The sequence below is a fragment of the Acomys minous genome (genome assembly GCF_964271855.1).
Source record: "Acomys minous genome assembly, chromosome: 6".
NCBI lineage: Eukaryota > Metazoa > Chordata > Mammalia > Rodentia > Muridae > Acomys > Acomys minous.
The window spans coordinates 114,844,897-114,859,218 of record NC_140487.1 but is presented as its reverse complement, the minus strand read 5'-3'; positions in this window follow the sequence as shown (position 1 = coordinate 114,859,218).

Below are 14,322 nucleotides of genomic sequence, written 5' to 3'. Positions count from 1 at the left end.
GACATCCTCGAAGTGATGAGACTAGAAAGCTATGGAACATATGTGCAGCCATTGCCTAGATTGGGGCACCTCTCTTTTGAAAAACTGCCTGCCTGTACCCTAAGCACCACTCAGTGCTTTAAATCTATTTCAAACTCTAACTCCTCTGCCATGAAATTCTTTTCCATTATGTAGCCAGGAATATGGTTGTACCTGAGTGGAACTCACTGAGGGGTAAAGGAAAGCTTCAGGCTACAGGCGGCCATGTGGATCCATTTACTTTATATGATGACGTATGTATTAGTGTAACAAAAGACAAAAGGCCGTGCTCTACCATCCCCAGCTTGATACACTAGGCTGCTATTCCCAGGCCATAACTGCGAGATATAAGTAATAGTGCAAATTAGGGAGAGGGGGAAAAGAACATGGAGGCAAAAGAGGGAGAGGGACAATGAAGGGAAGAGGGAGATGCTGAAAGGGGGAGAGGGAGAAGTGGAGGGAGAGAGACAGAGACAGAGAAACAGTTGGAGAGAGAGAGAGAGAGAGAGAGAGAGAGAGAGAGAGAGAGAGAGAGAGAGAGAGAGAAAGAGAGAGAGAGTATTAAGGATTTAGATAGCCGCTTCCAGTCCTTGGCTCCAGTGATCTCCATTTTGTTCACTACCTATTCTTTTCTTCTTCGTTTATTGAAATAATTTTTATATGGTTTCAGATACTTTCAGTCCAATTAAACTTTTTGATTGTAATATTATTTCTTTATTCATTGACTTAGAGCTGAAGAACAATCCCAGCCCTTTACTTGTCAGGCTTGTCCTTCTCTCCACACTTTAGCTCTTAATCCTTCAGGCTGGTAGCCTTGCGATGTGGGGCTCTTTCTATATACACTTTCACTTTTAAACTTCCAGGTTGGTAGCCTTGCTATTTGTACCTCTGTCATAGCTTCACTGTCTACATATAATATAGGTCTGTATGCAGCTTAACTCCCAGGGGCTGCTTGCCTCAGAAGAAAAAGAGAGAAATCAGTGAATTGAACCCTGATCTTTCAGATTCACATTCTGTAGGCTTATCAAATGCACTATCCAGTGTTCTGGTTTTCTGCCATCAAAACAGGTCTCTGGCTAAAAATGGCACTGCTTAACAGCAGAGGGTCTTAATCTTAACATTTTAAGTCAGAGTACAAGTGGCCCGCACACCTGACACTTTCTACACCTGACACTTTCTTACTATAAATAAGAAGAGTTGTAAAAAAGGGAAACTATAGTCCCTTTAAACTTAATGGCTTAGCAGTGAACAGCTGCTTGTTGAAAGTTAGAGTCCCAATGAAAAAGGCAAATGAAACACTCCAGACAGTTTACCACTTACCAAATAGATCTTTATGAACCTAACACACAGAAAGACACATATGCACACAGTCAGTCAATAGATGTAATGTACAATACATTAAGCAAAAGCTGGACAAAATCTTAAGTTTCTATCGATGTACAATACCAGTGTAAAGTATTTGAGGATAGTAGATTCAATAATATATCATTTATTATATAATTCTATATCCCCCTTTTATCATTCTCTTTTTTCTCCTTTCCTCTAATATTGGATAGAGTAGAAAGATAAGAGAACTACAAGGCTAGAGGTGAGAAATAAATAAATCCCTAAATGTAACCTCTACTGACTTATAACCAATGCCCCCAACCAATAACAAACATTTAACCCAACCACAAACAGCCACCCTACCTGTGATGAATCAAGATGGCATGTTCTTCAAATTTCTTTTTGCTGTCCTGGAATAAAAGCATCTTTTGGGTACTGTTAGAAAATTAAGATATTTGCCAACTGCTGGAAAAACTCTGTCCAGTTTTTGGGGCTTGATTTTTTGGAGTAGACCTGTTTTGATTGGGAGCCTAGTCTTTAATGGCTGAGACGGTTTCTAAACTGAGCTACCACTCTTTCCCACTTTCATTATTGTACTTCTTTTTTAAACATACACATTTATATCTGTTCAAATCAATCAGAGAACCTGGTATGGGTAAGAAGTGAAATATTTTTATAGTAAGCTACTGATAAATGAGATTGGTAAACACTGTAGTTCATACTGTGAGTCATTCAAGCAGATGTCTACCTGTAAAATTCAAATTTGCTTCATTTGGTAAAATGCAGATTTTTCAGCCACTGGGAGGTGGTGGTGCAAGGCTCCCAAAAATCAGGAGACAGGGGAAGGTGGATCTTTGAGTTCAAGGCAAACCTAGACTACCTAGAAAGTTCCAGGACATTCAGGGCTACACAAAGAAATCATATCTTGAAAAATCAAGATATTTTTTAAAGGCAGATTTTCTTTGTGTATTTTATTGGTTGAATTGTGTCCCCCTTTCCTGACCTCATTTCCTGTTCATGTCTTGAGCCTTAGAATATAACCTTATTCTAATACTAAAGGCAAGGTCACTGGAACCCTAAACTTAATACACAAAAGGGAAATGTGGGTTCAGAGAAGAAGTCAGAGGGTTTTATTTCTATTACCCAAGGAGTCCAAGATGTCAGAGTCCTGGACAGACTCTGAGCCCTTACAAGGATCCAACCATCTGGCCACCTATTGTCTCCGCCTCAGAGCCTCAACTCAATTAAGATATCCTACTTACATTGAGTGGATGGGGTCAGCACTCCAGGAAGTGTAGCCTAGGGAGAATTGCCTATAGGATGCTGCTGCAGTTGCTTTATCAAGTGCCTGTCTTCTCTTTTCTGATCTCCTACTGTTCTTAAATAGTTATTTCCTCACTAATTCCATGGGTTTGCACCATAATAAATTTCAGCTGATATTGAATCCTCCCTCAGCTGTTGAGAAACCGGGCTCAACCACTGCCTGTGGAACTTTCCAAAAGCCCATCTGGGTATGGCCGCCATTCTCCTCCCAGTAGCCAGTTCCAAGAGTGGCGAAGGCTGTGAGCAATGGAGGGAGGGAGAGTGTTTGTCCACATACAGTGTTCCTATTTTCTTTATAAGCTGTGACATCTGGAAATAGGAAAGGGAATGTCGATTCTGCCTCGTTTGTTCTTTTCATCCATCAGTCATTCATTTGACCACAGAAGGACATTCTAAGTCTCGGTTAAGTTCCAAAGATGCTCAACCTTCTTGGGAAGCGAAGAAGAGGAGTTCTTGCATGAGGTGGATTCTCTCTCGCCCTGAATGCCAGCAGAACTATATTCTGTTCTCTGTTTTCATTCTCCTATTCCTCTTCCCAACTCCTGTCTTTTTGGTTTTCTGAGAGCAGTAGAGTGTACATTTGGACTCTGGGTGGTTTCTCTAGATGATTTGTTTGTGTTTTTAGGGGAATTATTCTTTTTAGACTACTTTGTGGTTTTCCTAGAATCTGGGTTCAGCCTTTTGCCAGGTTTATGACAAAATGGAATTTCTTTTCTGTCTGGTCCTTACATTTCCCTCTCTCTTAGTGACGAGAAAGCTCAATCCTGGGGGTTTATGTTCTTTGCATATCACAACTGTCCAGATTCATGTTTTGTATGGTCTGATAATAGACTTTGTGAAGCATAAGTTGGATGAAAGCTAGTCTTTCTTTTATTAACTGTGTTCGCCTGTTTAGGATACAAGGACTGAAAATGAGAAGGAGAAACAAAATGAACAAGGATCAGAATCATGGATATTTAAGAGGTCAGCCTTGGAGACAAGCTGAACCATAATTCAAGCCATTATTAACATGGGCTTGAACAAGCAAAATATAAAGTCTCTTTTAAGAGGGGCACAAAGCATCACTGGTGCTGGAGTTCAGCTCCAGATTAGGTCTGGCCAATGAAGAAGGGTTTAAGAGCAACGAGGGAAGGAAGAATCAGACTTGGGACACCATTCAATTCTTTTGATGAGAGATGGGACACAGCGGAAGCCTTGATGGCTTTACCTACTCTGACAACTTATGTCTCTTGTAAGCTTTATTTATACACAAAATTATTTCCTTAAAATCTTTCATCATTGATTACACAGCTTGAAATCTTTTTGGTTACATAAGTATATAGGAACAAAGAAAACAAAGTAAGCAAACAGCAAATTTCCTGAGAACTAAAAATTAACTTTTAGGACAAAAATCTAAAAACTTTCTTCCTTATGATTGGTATAATAAAGCCTTGCAGTTACAAAAGGCATTAAACAAAGTACCTCTATTTGATTTTTGTTTTAATTTGGCATATGATTAATAGATCAAAGATTAATCCCTCCACCTGGTACCCTAAACTTGTCTTCTTGACCCTTAATTAATCCTTTCTTTTCCTTATTTTAGGTATCTTTTAAAAATATTAACTGGCCTTTTTTTTACTTAAAAGCAGCTGGTCCCTTTGTCTTTCTAGAACATCAGGAAAGTCCTGGATTGTCAAGGTTACTCAGGAGGGCAGGTAGTTCACTGAGATAACATGCCTGTCTTCGTGACTTTGTTTTGAACTTCTTTATGAACACAATTTCTATCTTTACTGTAGTTTTGTAAACAATAGAAAACTATTAGAACTTTAAGATTGTTTCCAATGTCTTCCTTTAACCTCATCATAAACTTTTACTGCAATGCAATTTACTTCTTAATATGTTATTAATATATTCATATTACATCTCAATTGTTAGCCCATCCCTTGTATCTTCCCATTCCTCCCCCCTCGTACTTTCCCCCTACTCCCCTCTCCTATGTCTGTGAATAAGGGGGACCTACTCACCATATATATGCTCATAAGGTATCAGATCTCTTCTTGGTGGCCTGTTATCCTTTCTATGAGTGTCACCAGGCCTCCTCAAAAAGGAGCCATGGTCAAAAATTGAGAACCAGAGTTTGTATGAAAGTCAGGACTTCCTCACCACTCAACGATGGAGACTATCCTGTCCATTACTAGGACTGGGTAGAGTTTCAAAATTTATTGGCTATATTTTCCTTGGCTGGTGCCATAGTTTGAGCAGGACCCCAGGACCCAGATCTACCCATCATAATGTTCTTCTTGTAGTTTTCCAAGACCCTCTGGATCCTTCTATTTCCCCATTCTCCCATGCTTCTCTCACCTAAAGTCCCAATAGGATGTCCTCCCTTCTGACCCACTTTCCTAGTAAGTAAAGTCTTTCATCGGATATGCCTCTTGGGCTAGTGTCTCGATATAAGTGAATATATACCATTTGTCTCTTTTTGCTTCTGAGTGAACTCACTCATTATGATTAATTTCTAGTTCAATCCATTTGCTCACATATTTTGGGAATCTTTATTATAATCCAGTGAAGGAAATTTAGAATTTTAAAATTGTTTTCTTTTGCGTCTAGGTAAGCACCAATGTCTGTTGAGAATGGCATGGTCAGGATCTCTTTGCTTTCTAAACTAGTTCCTTGTTTCCACAGCTGAGTATGAAGACCTAATGATTTTGACTATAGGTTGTCAGCCTTCATGGTTCCTCTAAAATTTTCTTCTTCATCAATTCTTCTGAAATCCTCTAAACTGTTTACCAGAGTTGTTTGTTGATAGTTTAATAATGAATTTGAACTCATATATTAATTTACCAATAAATCTGAATAAGTTTTTTGAATGACTCAATTTTCTACATAGCTATATTTTCCCAGGGAATCATCAATGACTGTATTAGTTTTTATTAGTATCAGCTTTTACTAATGTTCAATTCTAGCCTTTGGTGAGAAGCCGCTAACAAGAACTTCTGTAGTTAGGATCAATCTGAGGCATCTAGGCACCGGAAGTTTGTCAAGCAGGCCTTAAGGACACCTGACTGTTGGGGCACTGGAACTTTGTCAAGTAGTGCCCTCAGGGTGTATGGTAGAGGTGCTTACTCCTCAGGCACTGGAATGTTGTCAAGAAGTGCCCCCTGACCTCTTGGCCTCACCAGACTGGGAAAAACAGAACTATGGGCCTATATGTACCTTCTGCCAGAGAGTCTTATTTTTGACATAGCATTTCAGCCTACTAAGTGGGGTAATTTATGATGTAGTGTCTTCTGCAGCTTCTTCTGGCTGGCATTAGGACATGGTTATCAGGGGCCCAGAAAGCCTGAAAAGCTAGTCAAAGGCTATGTAATGGGGCACTTATTGAAAGTATTTGATTATCCCATCTACTTGAGAGAGGGAGTAGTCACATTTGCAGGACTGGTTTACCTCAGCATTTAGGAAGTCCAGATCTCAGAAGCTTGCAATCTACAGGTGATCTCTCGGTGGAGTCTGTTATCCAGGTTAAAATCTGCTTAGACAAGTATAGACTAGACAAAAATTTTCATTAGGTCTATAAGACAACCAGAGTATGCTTATGTTTGAGACTGTAAAAGCAAAACAGTATTTTTCAGTCTGAAAAACCATGATATACTGATTGGATTGACTTGGTTTTAGCACAATGAGAAGCACCCTTACATCGATATTCAGAAGATTACCAAAGGGAACTTAGAATCTTGAGCTTCTGACTAATTAATAAGCAGTTAGTGCTTCAGCAACTTATCATAACTCTATTGGTCTCATTATTATATGACTTAATTTATTATTGTATCTCTACTACTCATACCTAAAACATTGTGTAACTGTTTTGCCTTCCCACTTACCATTAAGCACTTTCTAAGACCCTCAAATACTTCTTCTATAACTTTTATTTACCCACTTTTAAGTACTCCTTAGACTTTTTAGCATTTATACAATACTTTCTTAGACCTCCTAATATTGTAGATCCTTGTAAATTAAACTTTTATATTCTCAGATTGTATATATATTTTCATTTTTTCCCCATTACTCACAAAGAGACACAGGCATTTGCAGGAGGCAAAGTGTTTGCCTTTTTAAATAGGAGAAGAAAACTACCATATTAGCTCCCGCCGCTCATCAACCTATGCCTCCCTTTTGTTGTTAGTTGGCCCTGACTCACCATGTGGAGCCTTCTGGGCCTACTGAAGTTTAGAGCACATCATTATGGTTCAGGCAGCCCTGGGCTTGTTGCCAATTTCATCTAGGAAAAAGATTCCCAACCTGGCTCCAAGAACAGAGCTAGTTTATTAGCTTTTGCTCTTTCTTTTTCTGAGAATGTTTGAAATGAATTAGAACTAATGTCCAGGAGATGAATCTTGGCCACTTTTTAGAATGTAAATCATAAAATATTTAAATAGTTAAACTAATTTTCCTAAAATTGTCCATTGTGATAAAAAAGAGTGACTTAGTGAACAGTCACTTATTAAATATATGGGGGATGTGGTCTGTCCTGCCTTCCATCCAAGTCTCAGTCAGATAAAGAGTAATAGAGAGTCATAAACACAACAAGAAAAAATTAGTAAGAGTAACAGCACACCCAAGATATGATCAGAAGCAAAACTGAAAATCGGACAATGGTCCCATACTAAGCCATGGGAGCTACCTGCCTTGTCCTAACACATGAACCTGAGGATCTACAAATAGGAGCACTCTGTGTCACCCATGGCACCTGCAACATCTTCTAGACCCCTGTGAACTCTATTCTCTAGTATGTCCACTCAGCCAACATGATCACTATATATACATAATTGTCTCAAGACCATAAAATTAATGTAAGACTGAGAGATAGACAAACAAGAACAAAACCACGCTGCTGGATTAGACTCTCCTTGGGTCAGAAGTTGCTTGGGTTCCCAGCCATATGTTATGTCCAAATTGTGAGAGGCCCGGCAACAGACTAACCAAGACCCAAGTCCAAATGCAATCTCAAGGAAATCTTTATTGCAGCTTGAGCCTGGGCCACACCTCCTAGCCACTGACACAGCAGATACAGGAAAGTGGCCCCGAGTCTAAATTGAGATGGGCTTTTATAGGTTTTAGACAAAGAAACAGGTTTTACAGTATAGGATTGCAAAGAAAAACTGCAAGCAGGGAGTTACACACCTTGGCATTTCAAGGTTGGGTAACAGTTGTAGGCACAAGTTGTCCTATAAAAGATTGGCTAAAGCAGTCATGCCAGACCTCAAACTGCTTAGACTGTATCTAGGGGGTGTTGTTAGGAACTTTGGCCTGGCTTCTCCTAATTGGTTGTTGCTATGTGCCAGACCAATTACTGGTCAACTTCACCAGCCGAGAATATATTTGAACTCGGGATATTGTCTCAAGGTGAGCAGATTGTGTTTCTATGGGAATTTTTTACTTTAGATTGCTATGTGGTTTTTTCTGGTATCTACATTCAGCTCTTAGCCAAGTGTAACACATAATTAAGTTTCTTTTTCAAAATGGAGTTTGTCTGGCCCTTACACTGGGAAACTGGGTTATAGAATGAAGGACAGTAATTCTTGAATATTTTGCTAAACTAAGAGAACTCGGTGTGAATAAAAACTGAACCATTTTTATATTAGGCTTTGAAAAATGAGGTTGGTAATCATTGCAGTTTATACGGTGGTCATTCAAGCATCTGTCTAACTGATCAATTCAAATTTACTTCATTTGCCAAAATACAGATTTTCAGCTCCCCAGAAGTGGAAATGCATGCCTTTAATCACAACATTCAGGAGGCAGATACAGGTACACTTCTGAGTTCAAGGCCAGCCTGGACTACAGAGCAAGTTCCAGGACAGCCAAGGCTACACAGAGAAACCCTGTCTTGATAAATTGAGATTACTTTTTAAAGCAGATATTTTCTAACATGTTAATTGTTGAATGGTGTCCCTCATTCATGATGTCATTTCCTACTCATGTCTTGGAGCCTTAGAATTTGACCTCATTTGGAAATAGTGTCATTACAGATACTAATATTTAAGATAGTTAAGATGAAGTCATTAGAGCCCTGCCCCTGTTACACCAAAGAGAAATGTGTACTCAGAGAGATACTCACAGGGTAACATATGTACAGCCCTAGGAGTCCAAGATGCCAGAAACTACTGACAGAGAGTCCTGGACTGACTCTCAACCCTCATAAACCTGCAACCATGATGGCACCCTTTGTCTTTGCCTCAAATCCTTAAGCCAAATAAGTTTTGCTACTTAAAGTCAAGGTTTGGGTCAGAACTCCAGGCTGTGTAGCCTGAGGAGTTCCCTTTCCCACTTAGTGCATGATCTCTGGTCAAGCTGGATCCTTGGCTTTGCTATGGCAAAGGTGTAAGGAAAAGGCAGCAGGAAGCAGAGCTCAATCAAGGACATTTAAAGCATTGCCCTTCAGCACACAACTTACTAGAGAGATGTCCAGGGAGAGAAGTAAGGCATCCTAAGTGTGAGTACAAGATACTCAAGAGAGTAACACCTTGGTCCCCCATCATTCAGTGTAATTCACAGCAAGTAGATGGGTTAAAGAGTTTCCCTTTATACACAAAATTGTAAAGTGGATTTATGAGGGGTGTTGCCAGGAATAAGAAGTGCTAAAAGTATTATGGTTAGAAATCATTCAGGGCATAAGTAGGCCTGCCTTAGTTTGTCTTTCATAATTTTTAGCTGAGATGTCTTTAAGAGAACCCCATCATCTCTGCAGGCAGTTCTGGCAGTATATGGGGTGAATGGAGCATCCTTGCTCTGCCAGCTGGAATGACAAACCAACTAGACATCAGGGTGGAGAGCTTCCTTCTCTTTTCAGCCCAGTGTTTCATCTTTCTATCTCACCTCCCTTAGACCACAGGAAGCCACAGTGAATATTTTCCTGGCAGGGGTGAGTCATAAAAGTTCTTTTCCCAGGGTGAGGCATTCTCGTTGTACTTTCCATTAGCTGAGGCATCACAACAGATGTAGAACAGGTATTTCATAAGGCTCAATAGTTTTATTATAAATGGCTCTTCATGATGTAGATGTGACATAAGAATATATTTCAAAACCCTAAAGTGTGGTGGTTCCAAGATGGCGGTGCCTATCACACACTGTATCTGATCTACGGCATAAAAACCAGGGACCAGATTGGGAGCCACAGACTGTAAGAACTGTGGAACAGTAGGAGAGTGGGGTCCTGCCCAGTGCAGAACACAGCTGGGGTAGTCCCTGGGTCAAACAACAGGCCATGTAACACCCGAACCCACTCTCCAGACGTTGGAATGGAACACACCTGCAGACTGCAGCTGGCCTCTATAGCTCAGGCATAGTATGTGTGAGAGTGGAATGCAGAGCTCGTGCCCTGGGGAGGTCTCAGGGAAACAAGTAAATCTGTCCTCAGACACCCCCATCCACACCACCCCAGTCCATTGGGATCCCTGGAGGCTGCAGAAAAGCCCACTGTGCCCAAAAACAGCATGTAGGGTCTGGGCAGGTCTGGGCAGAGCCAGGCAGTTGGCCTAGGCAGACTGAGCATGCAAAATTTGTCTGATAGAAGCTAGCCAGGAGAGTCCCCACATCCTAGCAGGGACTCCCATGCTCTTCAGAGAAGCTGGAAGGTGCTGAGGGTCTGGAAGGGGGTCTGAATAGCACCCACAGCTCAGTGGGACTCAACCAGCAAAGGTGTGCAATCTTGACTGGTCCACTATCTAGACTGATCAGGCATGAACCTGTCTTTGGGCCAAAAAGGACTGGGCCTGGACAATTGAGCAGATATAGCAATAGTCCCTATGGCCTAGCAGGGTCTCCTACATGCTTGGGAGTGTCTGGACTGACCCGATGTGTCAGATCATAAAATCAAACAGTGGCTCCCAAAACAGCTAGTCTGAATCCCCTCAGTAGTGTGAATGGGATCAGCAGAAGCTTACCTCTGCTGACCCAGTGAGGAGCTTAAGGTGTAAAGCAAAGTCTCCTGGAACAGAAACCATGTAGCCTGCTGGGTGTGGAGAACTCCCTGATCCTCACAGGCAAGGCCACATGACCTATAATCACTCACCAACTACCCACACTCAACGACCAGTGAAAGACATCAGAAGCTACCACCCAACATTAGAGTTAGCAAGATGACTAAGGGACAGCATAAGAATGCAAACAACAAAAACCAAAACAACTTGGCATCCACAGATCCCAGCTAGCACAAAGAAAGTAACCCTGAGAACTCAAAACCATCTAAACACAAGATAATGACCCAAAATCCTTAGTAATGAAGATGATAATGGAGGAAATGAATAAAATCCATATCCAATGGAGTAAGATGCAGCCAAAGAGGTGGAAGACATAAAAGAGGCCTATAGCGAGGCACTGGAAAAAAACTTCAGGTAAATACAAACAACCAGATGAAGGAAATACATAAAACAGCTCAAGATCTGAAGATGAAAATGGAAACAGTGATAAAGGCACAGACAGAAGAAACATAGGAATGAGAGAACTTTGAAAAGAAAGTAAACAACACAGAGGTGAACTTCTCTAACAAAATCCAAGAAATGGAGGAATGAATCTCGGGACTAGAAGATGCAAATGTAGAACTCGAAGCAACTATCAAAGACAATGCTAAATCTGAAAAATTCCTGAGACAGAATATCCAAGAAATCAAGGACACCATGAAAAGATGAAAGCTGAGAATAATTGGCATCAAAGAAAGAGAAAAGACCCAAATCCAAGGCCCAGAAAATGTCTTAAACAAAATTGTAGAAGAAAAATCCCCAGATTTAAAGAAGGAGATGCATATAAACATACAAGAGCCCTACAGAACACCAAAGAGATTAGACCAAAAAGGAAAATCTTCCCAACACATAGTAATAAAAACACAAAATATACAGAACAAAGAAAAATATTAAAAGCATCAAGAGAAAAAGGCAAAGTAACATACAATAGCAAACGTATCAGAATTATACTCGACTTCTCAGCAGATATCATAAAACCCAGAAAGGCCTGGATAGAGGTCCTGTAAAACCTAAGAGACCACAGATGCCAGGCCAGACTATTGTACTCAGAGAACTATCAATATCCATTGGCGGACAAACAAAAATACTCCATGACAAAAACAAATTCAAACAGTACCTATCCACAAATCTGGCTTTACAGAAGTTACTAGATGGAAAACTGCACCCCAAAGGGACAACCCACAACTAAAATTCCATGGGAAATAGATAACTTCACCATCACAAAAACACAACCAAACAAACTTTCTACTGTAACCAACATAAAAAATTAAGGCACTTAACAGTCATTTGTCATTAATACCTCTCAACATCAATGGTCTCAACTCTCCAATAAAAAGACACAGACTAACTGAATGGTTGCATAAACTAGATTCAACATTCTTCTGCATTGAAGAAACATATCTAGGCCACAATGACAGACATTATCTCGAAGTAAAAGCCTGGGAAAATATTCCAAGCAAATATTCACAAGAAGCAAGACAGTGTACACATTTTAACATCTATAAAATAGATTTCAACCAAAATTTCTCAAAAGGGATGAGGAAGGACACTTCATACTCACTTCAAAGCTTAAACCAACCAAGATGACATCGCAATTCTGAACATCTATGCTCCAAATACAAGGGCACCCACATTTGCAAGAGAACTAGTAAAAAAGCTTAAACCACACATTGATCCCCACACATTAATAGTGGTAGACTTCAAAACCCCACTTTTACTGAAGGGTAGGTCATTAAAACAAAAACTAAGCCAATAAATAACATCGTTAACCAATGCCATTATCAAATGGATCTAATTGATATTTACAGAACTTTTCACCCAAACACAAAGGATTATACCTTTTTCTCAGCACCCCATGGAACTTTCTTCAAATTGATCACATACTGAGTCACAAATCAGGACACAACAGATACAAGATGACTGAAATAATACCTTGTAGCCTATCACATCATCATCTTCTAAGGCTGGACTTCAACAACAACAGAAATAACAAAAAGCTTAAACACATGGAAAGTAAACAACTCTCTACTTAATGACACCTGGATCAGGGAAGAAATAAGAAAGAAATTAAGGACTTCCTGAAATCCAATGAAAATGATGAGAAAACATACCCATATTTGTGGGACACATTGAAAGTTGTGCCAAGAGAAAAATTCATAGCACTAAATGCCTTTGTAAAGAAATTGGAAACATCCTACAGAAGCAACTTAACAACACATCTGGAAGCCCTAGGGAAAAAAGAAGCAGAAACACCAAAGAGGAGTATATGTCTGGAAATAATCAACACAAGGAAGAAATCAATAAAGTAGACACAAAGAGAACAATTCAAAGAATCAACAAAAGCATGAGCTGGTACCTTGAGAAAATCAATAACATAGACAAACTGTTAGCCAAAATAACTATAAGGCAGAAAGACAATATCCAAATCAACAAAATCATAAATGAAAAGGAAGACATAACAATAGACACTGAAAAAATACAAAGAATCATAAGATTCTGCTTTAAAGACATATATGCCACAAAATTTGAAAATAGGGAAAATGGACAAGTGTCTTGATTACACTTGCCAAAACTGAATCAAGAACAGATTAAACAAAATTTGATTAATCCTATCTCTCAACTAGACAAGGAAGCAATAATTAATGCTCGCCCAGGCAAAAAGAAAAAAGAAAAAAAAATCCCAGGGCCAGATGGTTTCAATGCAGAATTCTACCAAACCTACAAAGAAGAGCTAATACCAATACTGTTCAAGCTACTCCAAAAATTAGAAATGGATGGAACATTTCCAAATTCATTCTATGGGGCAAGAATCACGTTGATACCTAAACCCCACAAACACTCAACAAAAAAAAGTATTTCTGACCAATTTCTCTTATGAACACTGATGCTAAAATACTGGCAAAATGAATACAAGAACATATCAATGATATCATTCACCATGACCAGGTAGGCTTTATTACAGGCATGCAGGGACAGTTTATATATGGAAATGCATCAATACAATCCACCATACAAACAAACTGAAAGAAAAAATTACATGATCATGCCCGTAGATACAGAGAAAGCATTTGCCAAAATCCAACAACCATTCATGTTTAAAGTTCTGGAGAGATCAGGAATACAAGGCTCATACCTAAACATAATAAAGGCTATATACAGCAAGCCAATAGCCAACATCAAATTAAATGGAGAGATATTTAAGGAAATTCCTCTAAAATCGAGGACTATACAAGGCTGCCCACTTTCTCCATATCTCTTCAATATATTTCTTCTAGTACTAGCCAAAACAATAAGACATCGAAAGGAGACCAGGGGGATCCAAAGGGAAAGGAGGAAGTTAAATTATCCCTATTTGAAGATGACATGATAGTGTACATAACTGACTACCAAATTACTACCAGAAAACTTCTACAGCTCAAAAACATTCATCAAATTGGCTGGATACAAAATTAACTAAAAAAATGTCAGTAGCCTTCCTATATACAAATGACAATTATGCAGAGGAAGAAATTAGGAAAACTAAAGCCTTCATGATAGCCACAAGCAATATAAAATATCTAAGAGTAACTCTAACCAAGCAAGTGAAGGACTTGTTTGAGAAAAAACTTTAAATCTCTGAAGAAAGAGATTGAAGATGACATCAGAAGATGGAGGG